Here is an 18,222-nt window from a genome sequence, read left to right on the forward strand (position 1 = left end):
ATTAATACGTTTCATTGTCCTACCCTGAGAGGCTGAATTGTACTGAATATTAGCGGTCAATAGGCCTAATGAAGATCATCAGGGGATGACATTTGACTTTAATTCAAATATCTGTATGGTGTAATTCATCTCAAGATATGCAAAATGCACATAGTAGCTGTTTGTAAAAATGTCTCAATTAATTGAGAAACACAAGCATGTCCTTGGTTGTTATTGTTTGTTACCCAATAATGATCTTTAACAATTTGAGAACGGTTTCTATAGTCCACCATGTTGAAACAGGACACCCTACGCTTTAAGTTACCCAAAGTGAAACGGCTGATCCCCGCCCTCACTCTGCCCTCACTCCAGGAATGTAGTTACACAAACACATGTATTTATTATTCAGAGTAGACATTGTTGATTACGCTGTTGTACTTGTAGCCTTCCACAGAATGAGAATACTCCCATTATATAGGCCTAACCTAAAGATCAAATGGGCGCACGGAGACACTTAGGATTGACAACTGCTCCTCCTATTTTCAGTCCGAGAAAATAGACTATAGAGTTCACATACGTGTAAACAAATCAACAACAGTCCATCCACTATTTCTGTAAAGGCACTGAATGTCGTCATATAAAAACTATTTCTGTGGCTCTACGGGTTCCATGCCCTAATATGAAACCAAACTAAACTTAGTGCAAGGCAATAAGATAACGGTGGCTAAATGCCAGAGGGGATGAGTCATTAAGAGGAGTTACTATGAGGGTGACTTAAGGAGGAATAATGTATAAAAATTGTTTGCCAAGACTGGAAAGGCAGTTGTATTCATGAACCAGCTCGGCTTTTGTTATGTTGTGATAAAAAGTCTATTTGAACTCACAGGCTCCGGTATTTGTGAAATATGATTGACCGAATATTTCCACGACACCAATCATGACTTGCGTTACCAGGTTACCACTGACTGATTGCACAATGTCCACCAAAGAAGTCCAGCCACTGGGGAAAATATCTTTGGCCCAGCTAACAGCTGGGCTTTGGTGTTTTTCTAGCTCCAACAGTGCAGTAATATCTAACAATTCACAACAATACACACATCTAAAAGTAAAATAATGTCATTAAGAAATATATAAATATTAGGAATAGCAATGTCAAAGTGACAAAAACTAAAATACAGTAGAATAGAATACAGTATATACATATGAGATGAGTAAAGCAAAAATATGTAAACATTAATAAAGTGACTAGTGTTCAATTATTAAAGTGTCCAGTGATTCCAAGTCTACAGTATATATATAGGGCAGCAACCTCTATGGTGCAGGGTTGTGTAATGTAAGGGGAAAAATCCTGTATAAGCTCTATAAGCTCATATAGCCTGTAATGAAGAAGAATTACTTACTTCATTAGTTCTTAATGCTGAACTTTGTTATGCACATGCGCTGTATGAGCCTTAAACCTGTACATTTCCACTGTCTGTTTGAAGGTCTTGTAAGAAAAAACGGGTATTTTTCCACTCTGCCTCTGTTCAACTTGGTCACACGGCATAAGACAAAGAGCCTCAGAGTGACCACAGTGTCTCAGTCCATCCTGTTCTTCTCATATCTTTGAAGGGCACAGCTGTGTGGAGATATGAGGTGAACAGAGACTGGCTTGAACAGAGAGGAGTAACAGAACTAAGGTTATCACTTGTTTGTGCGCTATGACCCGATACACATAGCCACAAGAAGAAAACAAGGTAGCTTATGATTCCCTGATCTGCCGGGGAGGGGTGGAACCAGCCATTAATAAGCATGTTTAGGTCCACTATATAAGATCTCAGCATTTCCTGTATTGTTGGGCTTTCAACGAATCACCTACGGGTGGTTTGTTGACCAGCTCCATTATTGCAAAAAATGTATTGATATCAAATAAAAGGTTGATTGTTTGAAGAAATGACAAAGTCTCTCTCACTTGATTAGAATTTCCACGACAGTAACCCTGGTGGACGCTGCCTAGTGATTTTACACTCTGACGGCCTTGATAGAAGACTGTTTTTCAGTCTCTCGGTCCCAGCTTTGATGCACCTGTACTGACCTCGCCTTCTGGATGATTGCGGAGTGAACAGGCCTTGGCTCAGGTGATTGTTGTCCTTGATGATCTTTTTGGCCTTCCTGTGACATCGGGTGCTGTATTGTCCTGGAGGGCAGGTAGTTTGCCACCGGGGATGCGTTGGGCAGACCGCACCACCCTCTGGAGAGCCCTGCGTTTGCGGGCGGTGCAGTTGCCGTACAAGGCGGTGATACAGCCCGACAGGATGCTTTCAATTGTGTATCTGTAAAAGTTTGCAAGGTTTTAGGTGCCAAGCCAAATTTCTTCAGCCTCCTGAGGTTGAAGAGGTGTTGTTTCGCCTTCTTCACCACACTGTCTTTGTGGGTGGACCATTTCAGATCGTCAGTGATCTGTACACCAACGACTTGAAGCTTTCTACCTTCTCAACTGCGGTCCTATCGATGTGGATAGGAGCATGCTCCCTCTGCTGTTTACTGAAGTCCACGATCAGCTCCTTTGTTTTGTTGATGTTGAGTGAGAGGTTATTTTCCTGGCACCACTCTGCCAGAGCCCTCACCTCCTCCCTGTTGGCTGTCTCGTCATTGTTGGTAATCAGGCCTACTACGGTTGTGTCGTCTGCAAACTTGATGATTGAGTTTGAGGCGTGCGTGGCCACCCAGTCATGGGTGAACAGGGAGTACAGGAGGGGGTTGAGCACACATCCTTGTGGGGCCCCTGTGTTCAGGATCAGCAAAGTGGTGGTGTTGTTTCCTGCCTTCACCACCTGCGGGCGGCCCATCAGAAAGTCTAGGACGCGTTGCACAGGGCTGGGTTCAGACCCAGGGCTGGGTTCAGACCCAGGGCTCCGAGCTTAATGGTGAGCTTGGAGGGTACTATGGTGTTGAATGCTGAGCTATAGTCAATGAACAGCATTCTTACACTACCGTTCAAAAGTTTGGGGTCATTTAGAAATGTTCTTGTTTTTGAAAGAATAGCGTGTTTTGTAAACATTAAAATAACATAAAATTGATCAGAAATACAGCGTAGACATTGTTAATGTTGTAAAGGAATATTGTAAAGGGCCATTATCAACGCTAGCTAATCCAAGTTTATCATTTTAAAAGGCTAACTGATCATTAGAAAACCCTTTTGCAATTATGTCAGCACAGCTGAAAACTGTTGTTCGGATTAATGAAGCAATAAAACTGGCCTTCTTTAGACTAGTTGAGTAACTGGAGCATCAGCATTTGTGGGTTCGATTAGACCAGTGGAAATCTGTCTTTTTGAGTCCAAATTTGAGATTTTTGGTTCCAATCGCCGTGTCTTTGTGAGACCGAGTTGGTTGAATGGATGATTTCCACATGTGTGGTTCCCACAGTGAAACATGGAGGAGGAAGTGTGATGGTGCTTTGCTGGTTACACTGTTTATTTAGAATTCAGGCACTCTTAACCAGAATGGCTACCACAGCATACTGCAACGATAAGCTTTCCCCATCTGTTTTTTCGCTTAGTGGGACTATCATTTGTTTTTCAACAGAACAATGACCCAACACACCTCCAGGCTGTGTAAGGGCTATTATACCAAGAAGGAGAGTGATGGAGTGCTGTATCAGATGACCTGGCCTCCACAATCAGCTGACCTCAACCCAATTGAGATGGTTTGGGATGAGTTGGACCGCAGAGTGAAGGAAAAGCAGCCAACAAGTGCTCAGCATATGTGGGAACACCTTCAAGACCGTTGGAAAAGCATTCCAGGTGAAGCTGGTTGAGAGACTGCCAAGAGTGTGCAAAGCTGTCATCAAGTTAAAGGGTGGCTACTTTGAAGAATTAAAAATATATTTTGATTTGTTTAACACTTTACAAACTCCTCAGTAGCTTTAGTGTCGTAAGTGGCATTGTTGAATGCAGAAACAGTCACTCTAGCACCTAGGCAACACTTAAAGAAGTCTTTGATCAGGTCTCCATTGAGAAAAATAGACACTTGATAAGACTAATGTCAACAAATAAGTCAGTTAAATTGTAAAACCTACCTCAGTGACAATAGAACATTGACTGCAGCAGTCACTTCATTCCTCAGCATGATAAATGCACAATACATACAAATACATCCCTGGTTTTGGGGTTATTTCATTTATCCTCCTATCTTTCTCTGTTGCCTTTAAGTCTTTGGTCTGAGCTCTGAAGCGTACTTACTGCCTGGGAGATCTGGCTTTTGACCTCCTCACTCAACACCCCCTCGAACACAAAAGAATCTCCAAACCTCTCTGCCTGTAGGAATACACAGTGGGGCGGGAGAAGTGAAAGCATTTTAGGACAATAATCAGAGAAGATAGGAAGCTATCACTTCTATCTATAGAGTGACATCTGTCAGCATGGCTGTCCCAGAGGAAACCACAATGCCACGTGGATCGCAATGTGCGTTTTCATGTTTCTAATACTGCTGATCCCACTTCTGTCTTTGACCAGGTCTCCATTGAGAAAAAGAGACACTTGATAAGACTAATCTTAATAAATAAGTCAGTAAAATGTTTAAACCTGCCTCGCTGACGTAGCCTGTGGCGTTGATGAAGCTTTGGAAGTTCCGGTTGCTGACTTCATGAGCGTCCATGTAGAAGAGGTCCAGGTCCACCCTCCTCTGGGGACCCTCCCTGTCTCCCTAAGATATGGTTACTTGGTTACGAGTTCGAATCTCATCAATGACTGGTAAAGGATCCAAGACCAGCTCAGTTAATCCCTACCATTGTGACAATGAGTTGTCATAATGCTGCATCAAATGTACATGACTTTTGGGGATTTGGCAAACACAAGTTAAGTAATTTAATTGATGTACCCCTAATTGCACCGAATACATCTGTTTATCCTACAGCTATTGTAAGCAGTAATCATGAGCCTATAAACCAGTTACACTGTTAGCACTTATGCAGCTCACCCTGCACTATCAGCTCCAATGTAAATAACATGAGTAAATCTACCTCTGATAAGCTTCCCTGTAAAGCATAAAAAACAGTCAAGCAACCCAGAAAAGTGCTAAAAATAGCCCATATTAACATATGCAGCCTGAGAAGCAAGGTCCATGAAGTCAATAACTTGCATGTAACAGACGACATTCATATTCTGACTATCTCTGAAACTCACTTAGATAATACCTTTGATGATACAGTGGTAGCGATACATGGTTATAACATCTACCGAAAAGACAGAAATGCCAACGGAGGCGGTGTTGCGTTCTATATTCAGAACCACATTCCTGTAAAGCTTAGAGACGATCTAATGTTAAATACTGTTGAAGTAATATGGCTACAGGTTAATCTGCCTCACCTAAAGCCCATTCTTGTGGGAAGCTGTTATAGGCCACCAAGTGCTAACAGTCAGTATCTGGATAATATGTGTGAAATGCTTGATAATGTATGTGATATCAACAGAGAAGTATATTTTCTGGGTGATTTAAATATTGACTGGCTATCATCAAGCTGCCCACTCAGGAAAAAACTTCAAACTTTAACCATTGCTTGCAACCTGGATCAGGTTGTCAGTCAACCTAACAGGGAAGTTACAAACAGCACAGGAATGAAATCATCAACATGTATTGATCACATCCTTACTAATGCTGCAGATATTTTCTTTAAAGCCGTGTCCAAATCCATAGGATGTAGTGATCACAATATAATAGCCATATCTAGGAAAACTAAAGTTCCAAAGGCTGGGCCTAATATAGTGTATAAGAGGTCATACAAGAAGTTTTGTAGTGATTCATATGTTGATGATGTAAAGAATATTTGCTGGTCTGTGGTGTGTAATGAGAAGCAACCAGACGCTGCACTTGACGCATTTATGAAACTACTTATTCCAGTTACTAATAAGCACGCACCCATTAAGAAAATGACCGTAAAAACTTAAATCCCTTTGGATTGATGAGGAATTGAAAAATTGTATGGTTGAGAGGGATGAGGCAAAAGGTATGGCAATTAAGTCTGGCAGCCCAACTAATCGGCAAACGTACTGCAAATTAAGAAATCATCTGACTAAACTAAAGAAACTACATTATGAAACAAAGATAATTATATAAAGAATGATAGTAAAAAGCTTTGGGGCAACTTAAATGAAATTTTGGGGAAAAATGTACCCCCTTTACTGGCTCAAATAGCCGACCAATCAGCCTGTTATCAACCCTTAGTAAACTTCTGGGAAAAATTGTGTTTGACCAGATACAATGCTATTTTACAGTAAACAAATTTACAACAGAATTTCAGCATGCTTATAGGGAAGGACACTCAACAACCATAGCACTTACACAAATGACTGATGATTGGCTGAGAGAAATGAATAATAAAAGGATTGTGGGGACTGTCTTGTTAGACTTCAGTGCAGCTTCTGACATTATCGATCATAGTCTGCTGCTGGAAAAACGTATGTGTTGTGGCTTTCCACCCCCTGCTATAATGTGGATAAAAGGTTACTTGTCTAACAGAAAACAGAGGGTGTTCTTTAATGGAAGCCTCTCAAATACAATATAGTTAGAATCAGGAGTTCCCCAGGGTAGCTGTTTAGGCCCCTTACTTTTTTCAATTTTTACTGACGACATGCCACTGACTGAGTAAAGCCAGAGTGTCTATATATGATGATGACTCAATAATATACACGTCAGCTACTACAGCGACTGAAATGACTGCAACACTCAACAAAGAGCTGCAGTTAGTTTCAGAGTGGGTGGCAAGGAATAAGTTAGCCTTAAATATATCTAAAACTAAAAGCATTGTATTTGGAACAAAACACTCACTAAACCCTAAACCTCAACTAAATCTTGTAATATATAATGTAGAAATTAAGTAAGTTGAGACGACTAAACTGCTTGGAGTAACCCTAGATTGTAAACTGTCATGGTCAAAACATATTGATGCAGTCGTAGCTAAGATGGGGAGAAGTCCGTCTATAATAAAGCGATGCTCTGCCTTCTTAACAACAATATCAACAAGGCAGGTCCTACAGGCCCTAGTTTTGTCGCACCTTGACTACTGTTCAGTCGTGTGGTCAGGTGCCACAAAAAAGGACTTGGCTCAGAACAGGGCAGCACAGCTGGCCCTTAGATGTACACAGAGAGCTAATATTAATAATATGCATGTCAATCTCTCCTGGCTCAAAGTGGAGGAGAGATTGACTTCATCACTACTTTTATTTATGAGAGGTGTTGAATGCACCGAGCTGTCTGTCTAAACTACTGGCACACAGCTCGGACACCCATGCATATCCCACAAGACATGTCACAAGAGGTCTCTTCACAGTCCCCAAGTCCAGAACAGACTATGGGAGGCACACAGTACTACATAGAGCCATGACTACATGGAACTCTATTCCACATCAAGTAACTGAATCATAAATTAGATTTAAAAAACAGATTAAAAAAAAACACCTTATGGAACAGCGGGTACTGTGAAGCAACACAAACATTGGCACAGACACATGCATACACACACACGATAACATATGCACTATACATACACATGGATTTAGAACTGTAGATATGTGGTATTGGTGGAGTAGGAGCCTGAGGGGACACAGTGTGTTGTGAAATCTGTGAATGTGTTTAAAATTATATAAACTGCCTTAATTTTGCTGGACTCCAGGAAGAGTTGGAGATCCATAATAAATACAAATATAAACAACTTTTGCAACTTTCAACTACTCACTACGTTGTAGCTACTTTGCAACTACTTAGCATGTTAGCTAACCCTTCCCCTAACTTTGACACCATTGTACAATGAGATCTTTGTAACATAGTGTATGTTTTGCAACGGCTGGGCGATGACAAATCATATCGAGTGGTTCCCATGACGAATTTGACGTTATGCTACCCATCGCTTGAGACTTTCTTCAGCAAAGATGGCTAACAAAAATAGTAGGATGGAAGCAAATGTAAGTAATTACAATGTCATAACGAGTCATGCAAAAATGTACAGTTGAGGGGAATATGTTAATGTGAGTCATGCAAAAATTTACAGTTGAGAGGAATATGTTAGTTAATGTAGAGACAAACGGTTATGATTTTTTTTGGGTTATTAAGTTAATTTACAAAATTGGCTATTTAGCCAGCTAGCTAACTAGCTTTATGGGTGTTGTGACATGAGTATGAAATTGTCATTTGTGTTTAATGTTTTAGGGACTCCTGAGAAAACCTGCAAACCAGGCTGCCGTCTTGTGAATGTATGGATGTATGTAGTGGATGTAAAGAATCTAGCTAGCTAAAGCATTTATTGCAAATCTAATGTACAATTTTGTAAGCTTGCCTTGCTGATATTTGCCATGCAATGCAGATAGATTAAATAACGTAGCTAAGTTCTTGCTTATTGTGCAGAGGATACAAATACCTGTATGCCTATGGATGTGTAGCTAGCTATATAGCCGATCCGTGTATGGACCCAAACGTTTGGTATACATATTATTTCAGGACCTAGCTATGAACCTCAGCTATCATAGCCAGTTGTATCAACTTCAAAACAGTCTAAATGACATTAATGAAGCCTATGGATTGAGTAGAATATAATATAACTTTGTGCCAAGGATGCAAGTCATAAACTCAGCAAAAAAAGAAACGTCCTCTCACTGTCAACTGCGTTTATTTTCAGCAAACTTAACAGGTGTAAATACTTGTATAAACATAAGATTCAAGAACTAAGACATAAACTGAACAAGTTCCAGACATGTGACTAACAGAAATTTAATAATGTGTCCTTGAATATAGGGGGGGGTCAAAGTTAAAAGTAACAGTATCTGGTGGGGCCACCAGCTGCATTAAGTACTGCAGTGCATTTCCTCCTCATGGACTGCACCAGATTTGACAGTTCTTGCTGTGAGATCTTACCCCACTCTTCCACCAAGGCACCTGCAAGTTACAGGACATTTCTGGGGATATTGGCCCTAGCCCTCACCTTCCGATCCAACAGGTCCCAGACGTACTCAATGGGATTGAGATCCGGGCTCTTCGCTGGCCATGGCAGAACACTGACATTCCTGTCTTGCAGGAAATCACGCACAGAACGAGCACTATGGCTGGTGGCATTGTCATGCTGGAGGGTCATGTCAGGATGAGCCTGCAGGAAGGGTACCACATGAGGGAGGAGGAGGATGTCTTCCCTGTAACGCACAGCGTTGAGATTGCCAGCAATGACAACAAGCTCAGTCCGATGATGCTGTTGGTCACGTTCTGACCAATGTTCTTGTGTGTTTTGCTTGTTTTAGTGTTGGTCAGGACGTGAGCTGGGTGGGCATTCTATGTTGTGTGTCTAGTTTGTCTGTTTCTGTGTTTGGCCTAATATGGTTCTCAATCAGAGGCAGCTGTCAATCGTTGTCCCTGATTGGGAATCATATATAGGTGGCTTGTTTTGTGTTGGGGATTTGTGGGTGGTTGTTTCCTGTCTCTGTGTTTTCTCTGCACCAGATAGGGCTGTATCTGCCACATTTGTTATTTTGTATTTGTTTAGTGTTCAGTATTTTCGTAATTAAAATCATGTTGAACACGAGCTACGCTGCATCTTGGTCCGATCCCTGCTACACCTCTTCTCATGAAGACAGGGAAGGCTGCCGTTACACCGCCCCAGACCATGACGGACCCTCCACCTCCAATCGATCCCACTCCAGCGTACAGGCCTCGGTGTAACGCTTATTCCTTCGATGATAAATCCTACCATCACCCTTGGTGAGACAAAACCACGACTCGTCAGTGAAAAGCACTTTTTGCCAGTCCTGTCTGGTCCAGCGACGGTGGGTTTGTGCCCATAGACGACGTTGTTGCCGGTGGTCTGGTGAGGACCTGCCTTACAATAGGCCTACAAGCCCTCATTCCTGCCTCTCTCAGACTATTGCGGACAGTCTGAGCACCGATGGAGTGATTGTGCTTCTTTGGTGTAACTCGGGCAGTTGTTGCCATCCTGTACCTGTCCCGCAGGTGATGTTCGGATGTACCGATCCTGTGCAGGTGTTGTTACACGTGGTCTGCCACTACGAGGACGATCAGCTGTCCGTCCTGTCTCCCTGTAGCGCTGTCTTAGGCGTCTCACAGTACGGACATTGCAATTTATTGCCCTGGCCACATCTGCAGTCCTCATGCCTCCTTGCAGCATGCCTAAGGCACGTTCACGCAGACGAGCAGGGACCCTGGGCATCTTTCTTTTGGTGTTTTTCCAGAGTCAGTAAAGGCCTCTTTTAGTGTCCTAAGTTTTCATAACTGTGACCTTAATTGCCTACCGTCTGTAAGCTGTTAGTGTCTTAACAACCGTTCCACAGGTGCAAGTTAATTAATTGTTTATGGTTCATTGAACAAGCACGTGAAACAGTGTTTAAACCCTTTACAATGAAGAGCTGTGAAGTAATTAGTTTTTTTTTGTTGCTGAGTTTAATATACATGTAGTTATTACCATGCATGAGATCCCCACATTGCAGCCTGTACATTTAATGTAGTCACTGATCATGTACTCTATCTTGGCAAATAAAAAGGTGCAGTTCAGGTATGAATGTCTGTCACGATCGTTCTCCTCCTCTTCGTCTGAAGAGGAGAAGCATGGGTCGGACCAATACGCGTCAAGGTATGAAGTCATAATGAATTTATTTAAATGAAAGACGAACACTTAATACAAACTATACAAAATAACAAAACGACCGTGAAGCTACAAACGTTGTGCATAGACAGACAGGCTACAAACGTTCTGACATAGACAATTACCCACAACCAATGAGAGCCTATGGCTACCCTAAATAAGGCTCCCAATCAGAGACAACCGAAATCAGCTGTCTCTAATTGGGAACTCATTCAGGTAACCATAGACTCTCCTAGATAACTAACCAACATAGACAACGCTAGACATATACACTCAACACAAAACCATCTACTACACCCCATAACCCCTTTACCAAATAAACACCCAAAACCAACAAAACATAAACATTACCCATGTCACACCCTGACCTAACTAAAATAATAAAGAAAACAAAGAATAATAAGGCCAGGGCGTGACATAACCCCCCCCTTGAGGCGCGAACTCCGGGCGCACCATACACAGTCTAGGGGAGGGTCTGGGTGGGCTCCCCTCCACGGTGGCGGCTCCGGCTCTGGTCGTAGTCCCCACGTCACCACAGTACCTAACCACCTCCTAGGCTTCCTCCAAACGACCCCCCTCCACATTAACCCCATTGCATTAAGGGGGAGTTCCGGACTAAGGGACAGCTCCGGACTAAGGACCAGTACCAGGGTAAGGGGCAGTACCAGGGTCAGGGGCAGTACCAGGATAAGGGGCAGCACCAGGGTAAGGGGCAGCACCAGGGTAAGGGGCAGCACCAGGGTAAGGGGCAGCACCAGGGGAAGGGGCAGCTCCAGGGTAAGGGGCAGCTCCGGACTGAGGAATGGCAGCTCCGGACTGAGGGACTGCAGCTCCGGACTGAGGGACTGCAGCTCCGGACTGAGGGACGGCCCATGGCTGGCTGACAGATCTGGCTGCTCATGGCTGGCTAACTGATCTGGCTGCTCATGGCTGGCTGACGGATCTGGCTGCTCATGGCTGGCTGACGGATCTGGCTGCTCATGGCTGGCTGACGGATCTGGCTGCTCATGGCTAGCTGACGGATCTGGCTGCTCATGGCTAGCTGACGGATCTGGCTGCTCATGGCTAGCTGACGGATCTGGCTGCTCATGGCTAGCTGACGGATCTGGCTGCTCATGGCTAGCTGACGGATCTGGCTGCTCATGGCTAGCTGACGGATCTGGCTGCTCATGGCTAGCTGACGGATCTGGCTGCTCATGGCTAGCTGACGGATCTGGCTGCTCATGGCTAGCTGACGGATCTGGCTGCTCATGGCTAGCTGACGGATCTGGCTGCTCATGGCTAGCTGACGGATCTGGCTGCTCATGGCTAGCTGACGGATCTGGCTGCTCATGGCTGGCTGACTGATCTGGCTGCTCCTGTCTGGAAGGCGGCAACAGGACCTACCCACAAAGGATTTCTGGACATGGGTCGGACCAATACGCGTCAAGGTATGAAGTCATAATGAATTTATTTAAATGAAAGACGAACACTTAATACAAACTATACAAAATAACAAAACGACCGTGAAGCTACAAACGTTGTGCATAGACAGACAGGCTACAAACGTTCTGACATAGACAATTACCCACAACCAATGAGAGCCTATGGCTACTGTCACGATCGTTCTCCTCCTCTTCGTCTGAAGAGGAGAAGCATGGGTCGGACCAATACGCGTCAAGGTATGAAGTCATAATGAATTTATTTAAATGAAAGACGAACACTTAATACAAACTATACAAAATAACAAAACGACCGTGAAGCTACAAACGTTGTGCATAGACAGACAGGCTACAAACGTTCTGACATAGACAATTACCCACAACCAATGAGAGCCTATGGCTACCCTAAATAAGGCTCCCAATCAGAGACAACCGAAATCAGCTGTCTCTAATTGGGAACTCATTCAGGTAACCATAGACTCTCCTAGATAACTAACCAACATAGACAACGCTAGACATATACACTCAACACAAAACCATCTACTACACCCCATAACCCCTTTACCAAATAAACACCCAAAACCAACAAAACATAAACATTACCCATGTCACACCCTGACCTAACTAAAATAATAAAGAAAACAAAGAATAATAAGGCCAGGGCGTGACAATGTCTGAGATAATTTTTCAGTCATATTCAATTCCAGCAGTATCAAATTCCAGTCTTTGAATGATGCTGTGCCAGCATGTATGTATTACAATTATACACATCAACAGTGTTTACCAATCTTGGTCTTGGGACATCCATGGTTACACATTGTAACTATGCAATAGACTAGAAATATGATTTAACTGGTTAAAGGCTGATTTGTAATTCATATATACAGAAATAGAATTTTTAAAAACAGTACACTACATCATGTAAATACTCAAACCAGTTCATCTCAATATCTAATTTCCTTCATCTGCATTGATCTGAAACACATGATAGGTGTAGTATTTCATTAAATTAGACTTAATTTAAACCAGTAGAGAATGTGAAACGCTTTATTGAAAGAAGTTAATTATCCAAGTGTTATAAATCCATGCATTATAAATACATGTTCAATCTGTACTGCCATGCACATCTGCTGTGCATTATAAAAACAGAGTAAGAAAGAGGTGGCGAGAGAGGTGTAAAAGACAGAAAGGGAAAGTAGTAAGAACATAGGAGCAGGGAATTCCGCATATGATTAAAGAATCACAGTGCTACCCTAATATTCTCTCAGTTCATCACAATTAGATAATAGTGTCTAGTGGTGTCTCCTAACAGCCTTGGGCTCCCAGCCGGCCCGAAGGTTATCTTAAGAGCGGGTGAGGTGGCGATGACGGGACTGGGGGTTGGCATCCTCTCACATCAAAACATACCGGCAGATGAGAGTATGTTTAAGCCTCTTTTTTTATTCTAACACTGTCAGTCATCATAATCATCAGGTGGTGAAATGCAAGACTGACCTTGGATCATTAACTCTGGGACTACTACATCTCTATCTGTATTTCAATGTAAAGCATCCCTTTAATAATACTTCCTGTTGACCTGACCAAGTGACCTCTCACCTCTGATCATGCTGTGCCCTCTATGTTGCCAGTTCAGATGCGGGAGGTGTTCACCGACACAGCTGATATAACGTAGAGGATTTAGGGAGTAGGGGAGAGAGGGATGAAGTGAAGAGACTTATTGAGAAAATAAGGTGGTTAAAGAGACAGTGTTCAATAGGAATCTGTGTGTGTGGCCTCACCTGTTGTCCACACTAAGTGGCTGCCGAGTACTTTATACTGATAAACATGAACGGACACACGAGGACAAACAATATAGCGTAGTTATAGAAAGTGTCTTACTACTCTCCATAGTTGGCCCTCTTGCCTATCATTTGAAGGTGGAAGGAGCCACAGTTATACACCTGAGCCTGCTTAGTGCACAACACAATCCATCAATCAGATTGATACATGAGTGTGTGTGTGGGTTATAGGGTGTCTAATTATTCTAAATTAGTTTTTGTACAGACATCACACCCTTACCTAAACAGTACTCTTGCCTGAGAAGTAGAAATCAAAGGGAGAGAAACATAATTGAATAACAGCAGTTGACATAGCTAAGTAAATGGAAGAATACTCTTATTGCAATGTGGATGGCTCTTAAAACCTGTTGAGGACAGATGGCGCTGTTTTCACTTTGGGGGAAAATCGTGCCCAATTTAAACGGCCTCGTACTCAATTCTTGCTCGTACAATATGCATATTATTATTACTATTGGATAGAAAACACTCTCTAGTTTCTAAAACAGTTTGAATTATATCTGTGAGTAAAACAGAACTCCTTTTGCAGCAAACTTCCTGACAGGAAGTGGAAAATCTGAAATCGATGCTCTCTTCTAGGGCCTGCCTATTAAAGTCCTTGATATTTATTTGTTTAGATGCACTTCATACGTCTTCCACTAGATGTCGACAAGCAGTGAGAGAAGAAATTGAGTGTGTAACTTGATCTGGGCTCAAATAATAGCTCTTGGCATGACGTGTCACCAGTTTCCTGTTTTCTGGAGAGCGCGAGAAGGGACCTGGATTTGCCTTCTGATAAACTGTCGTTATGGACGACTAATATCTCCGGCGTTGATTTTATTTGATACATGTGACAATATCATCGTAAAGTATGTTTTTTTCAATATAGTTTAATCAGATTATTGAAATTTTTTCGGGAGTTTTGCCGTGTTCCGTTCTCTGAGTTTGTTGACGATGGAGAGATTCGCGCCACTTGGCAAGTGTGCTTGCTAAATCGAGAGGGAAAAAGGCCGTTATAAAACCAAACAACGATTGTTCCCGACAAAGGACCCCTTGTACAACATTCTGATGGAAGATCAGCAAAAGTAGGACCCATTTTATGATGCTATTTCATATATCTGTCGAACATGTTGTACTAGTCGTTTGCGCCCAGCTTTTGGGTACTCTCTCGCTATAACTAAGCTGGATGTCGTAATTAAGTTATTTTTAGAATTCTAACACGGCGATTGCATTAAGAACTAGTGTATCTATCATTTCCTATACAACATGTATTTTTTAGTTATGTTTATGAATAGTTATTTGGTCAGAATATGTGTGTCAGAAAAAGTGTCAGAAAAATATCTGGACGTTGTGGGAAAAAGATGCTACGTTAGCACAATGTATAACCACTGATTTCAGCTCTAAATATGCACATTTTCGAACAAAACATAAGTGTATGTATAACCTGATGTTATAGGACTGTCATCTGATGAAGCTTATCAAGGTTAGTCAAAAATTATATATCTTGCTGGTTTATTCGCTATCGCTAATGTGCCTATTGCTATCGCTAACGTGCCTTGATGAATGAATGCGGTAGTGTGGTAGGCTATTGTAGTAAGCTAATACACTGCTCAAAAAAATAAAGGGAACACTTAAACAACACAATGTAACTCCAAGTCTATCACAGTTCTGTGAAATCAAACTGTCCACTTATGAAGCAACACTGATTGACAATAAATTTCACATGCTGTTGTGCAAATGGAATAGACAAAAGGTGGAAATTATAGGCAATTAGTAAGACACCCCCAAAAAAGGAATGGTTCTGCAGGTGGTGACCACACACCACTTCTCAGTTCCTATGCTTCCTGGCTGATGTTTTGGTCACTTTTGAATGCTGGCGGTGCTTTCACTCTAGTGGTAGCATGAGACGGAGTCTACAACCCACACAAGTGGCTCAGCTAGTGCAGTTAATCCGGGATGGCAGATCAATGCGAGCTGTGGCAAAAAGGTTTGTTGTGTCTGTCAGCGTAGTGTCTATTCCATTTGCACAACAGCATGTGAAATTTATTGTCAATCAGTGTTGCTTCATAAGTGGACAGTTTGATTTCACAGAACTGTGATAGACTTGGAGTTACATTGTGTTGTTTAAGTGTTCCCTTTATTTTTTTGAGCAGTGTATAATGCTATATTGTGTTTTCGCTGTAAAACACTTAAAAAATCAGAAATATTGGCTGGATTCACAAGATGTTTGTCTTTAATTTGCTGTACACCATCGATTTTTCAGAAATGTTTTGTATTTGAGTATTTAGGTATTTGACGTTGGTGTCTGTAATTATTCTGGCTGATTGTAGCTGCAATGTAAACTATGATTTTTACCTGAAATATGCACATTTTTCGAACAAAACATAGATTTATTGAATAACATGTCATAAGACTGTCATCTGATGAAGTTGTTTGTTGGTTAGTTTGGTTGGTTCTTGGTTAGTTAGGTTGGCTTTGTGCATGCTACCTGTGCTATGAAAAATGTCTGTCCTTTTTTGTATTTGGTGGTGAGCTAACATAAATATATGTGGTGTTTTCGCTGTAAAACATTTTAAAAATCGGACATGTTGACTGGATTCACAAGATGTGTATCTTTCATTTGCTGTATTGGACTTGTTAATGTGTGAAAGTTAAATATTTCAAAAAAATATATTTTGAATTTCGCGCTCTGCCTTTTCAGTGGAATGTGAGTTCCCCTGGCGGAACGTCAGAGCCAGACAGGTTAACCTCTAACGAGCATCTACCCCGGATCCGGGAGCACCCCCCCCCCCCCCCCCCCCCACACTGATTAGCATCGCTAGCATAACGTCACAATTAAATAGTAGCATCTAAATATCACTAAATCACAAGTCCAAGACACCTAATGAAAGATACAGATCCTGTGAATAAAGCCACCATTTCAGATTTTTAAAATGTTTTACAGGGAAGACAAAATATGTAAATCTAATACCACGTTAGCAAAAGACACCACTTTTCTAACTCCATCAGTTTCTTACTCCATCAGGTGCTATCACCAATTCGGCTAAACTAAGATATTGATAGCCGCTAACCAAGAAAAAACCTCATCAGATGACAGTCTAACATATTTATGGTATAGGATAGGTTTTGTTAGAAAAATATGCATATTTCAGGTAGATATCATTGTTTACAATTGCACTCACCATCACAAATGGACTAGAATAAATACATAGAGCAACGTGTTTACCTAATTACTAATCATCAAACATTTCGTAAAAATACACAGCATACACTAATCGAAAGACACAGATCCTGTGAATACAGACAATATTTCAGATTTTCTAAGTGTCTTACAGCGAAAACACAATAAATCGTTATATTAGCATACCACATACGCAAACGTTACCCGAGCACTGATTCTAGCCAAAGAGAGCGATATCATATCATCGGCCAAAATATATTAATTTTTTCACTAACCTTCTCAGAATTCTTCCGATGACACTCCTGTAACATCATATTACAACATACATATACAGTTTGTTCGAAAATGTGCATATTTAGCCACCAAAATCATGGTTAGACAATGACAAAAGTTGCCCAGCTGGTCAGACAATGTCGTGCGCCATATTAGACAGTGATCTAGTCGTATACATAAATACTCATAAACGTGACTAAAAAATATAGGGTGGACAGCGATTGATAGACAATTTAATTCTTAATACAATCGCTGATTTACATTTTTTAAATGATCCTTACTTTTCAATACAGTTTGCTCCAAGCGAAGCTACGTCAAACAAAATGGCGTCATAAGCGATTAACATTTCTCGACAGAAACACGATTTATCATAATAAATTGTTCCTACTTTGAGCTGTTCTTCCATCAGAATCTTGGGCAAAGAATCCTTTCTTGGGTCTAATCGTCTTTTGGTCGAAAGCTGTCCTCTTGCCATGTGGAAATGCCAACTGCGTTCGGCATGAACTGGAAACCTGCCCGGCTCTTCAAAAAGTCTCAGAAATAAATGTCCCAAAATGCGCACTAAACGGATATAAATTGCTATAAAACGATTTAAATTAACTACCTTATGATGTTTTTAACTCCTATAACGAGTAAAAACATGACCTGAGAAATATTACTGGCTCCACTAATGCTTGGAAAAAGAACGGGTCGGTGTCCACCGTGCGTCCGGCGCAGCTGGAAAGGAGTTCCTACCTACACGTGTTTTTGTTTTATAGTGGCTGTGATTGGGCAATCGATACCATTCAAAGCGTCATCACGTAAAGGCATCCAGGGGAAGATGTAAGCAGTGTCCGTATCCTTATAGCATTCACAGTGGCCTTTAAACTGACTCCAGATCAGGGGCCAAAATGTGTGAAATCTGACTCCATGTCAGGGAAATTGCTGTAGAATGAGT

At 41.7% G+C, this 18,222-nt stretch overlaps 1 long non-coding RNA gene across 1 annotated transcript; it reads right to left on the minus strand.

Moving 5' to 3' along the window:
- Positions 1 to 621: 621 nt before the first annotated feature.
- On the minus strand, positions 622 to 15,481 carry LOC129815444 (uncharacterized). The gene is made up of 3 exons (XR_008753431.1): positions 13,614 to 15,481; positions 4,544 to 4,664; positions 622 to 4,272 (listed from the first exon to the last, which is right to left on the minus strand). It is a non-coding gene; the product is annotated as an uncharacterized LOC129815444 (long non-coding RNA).
- Positions 15,482 to 18,222: the final 2,741 nt, after the last annotated feature.

Source organism: Salvelinus fontinalis, chromosome 18 (genome assembly GCF_029448725.1).
Source record: "Salvelinus fontinalis isolate EN_2023a chromosome 18, ASM2944872v1, whole genome shotgun sequence".
NCBI classification, from domain to species: Eukaryota; Metazoa; Chordata; class Actinopteri; order Salmoniformes; family Salmonidae; genus Salvelinus; species Salvelinus fontinalis.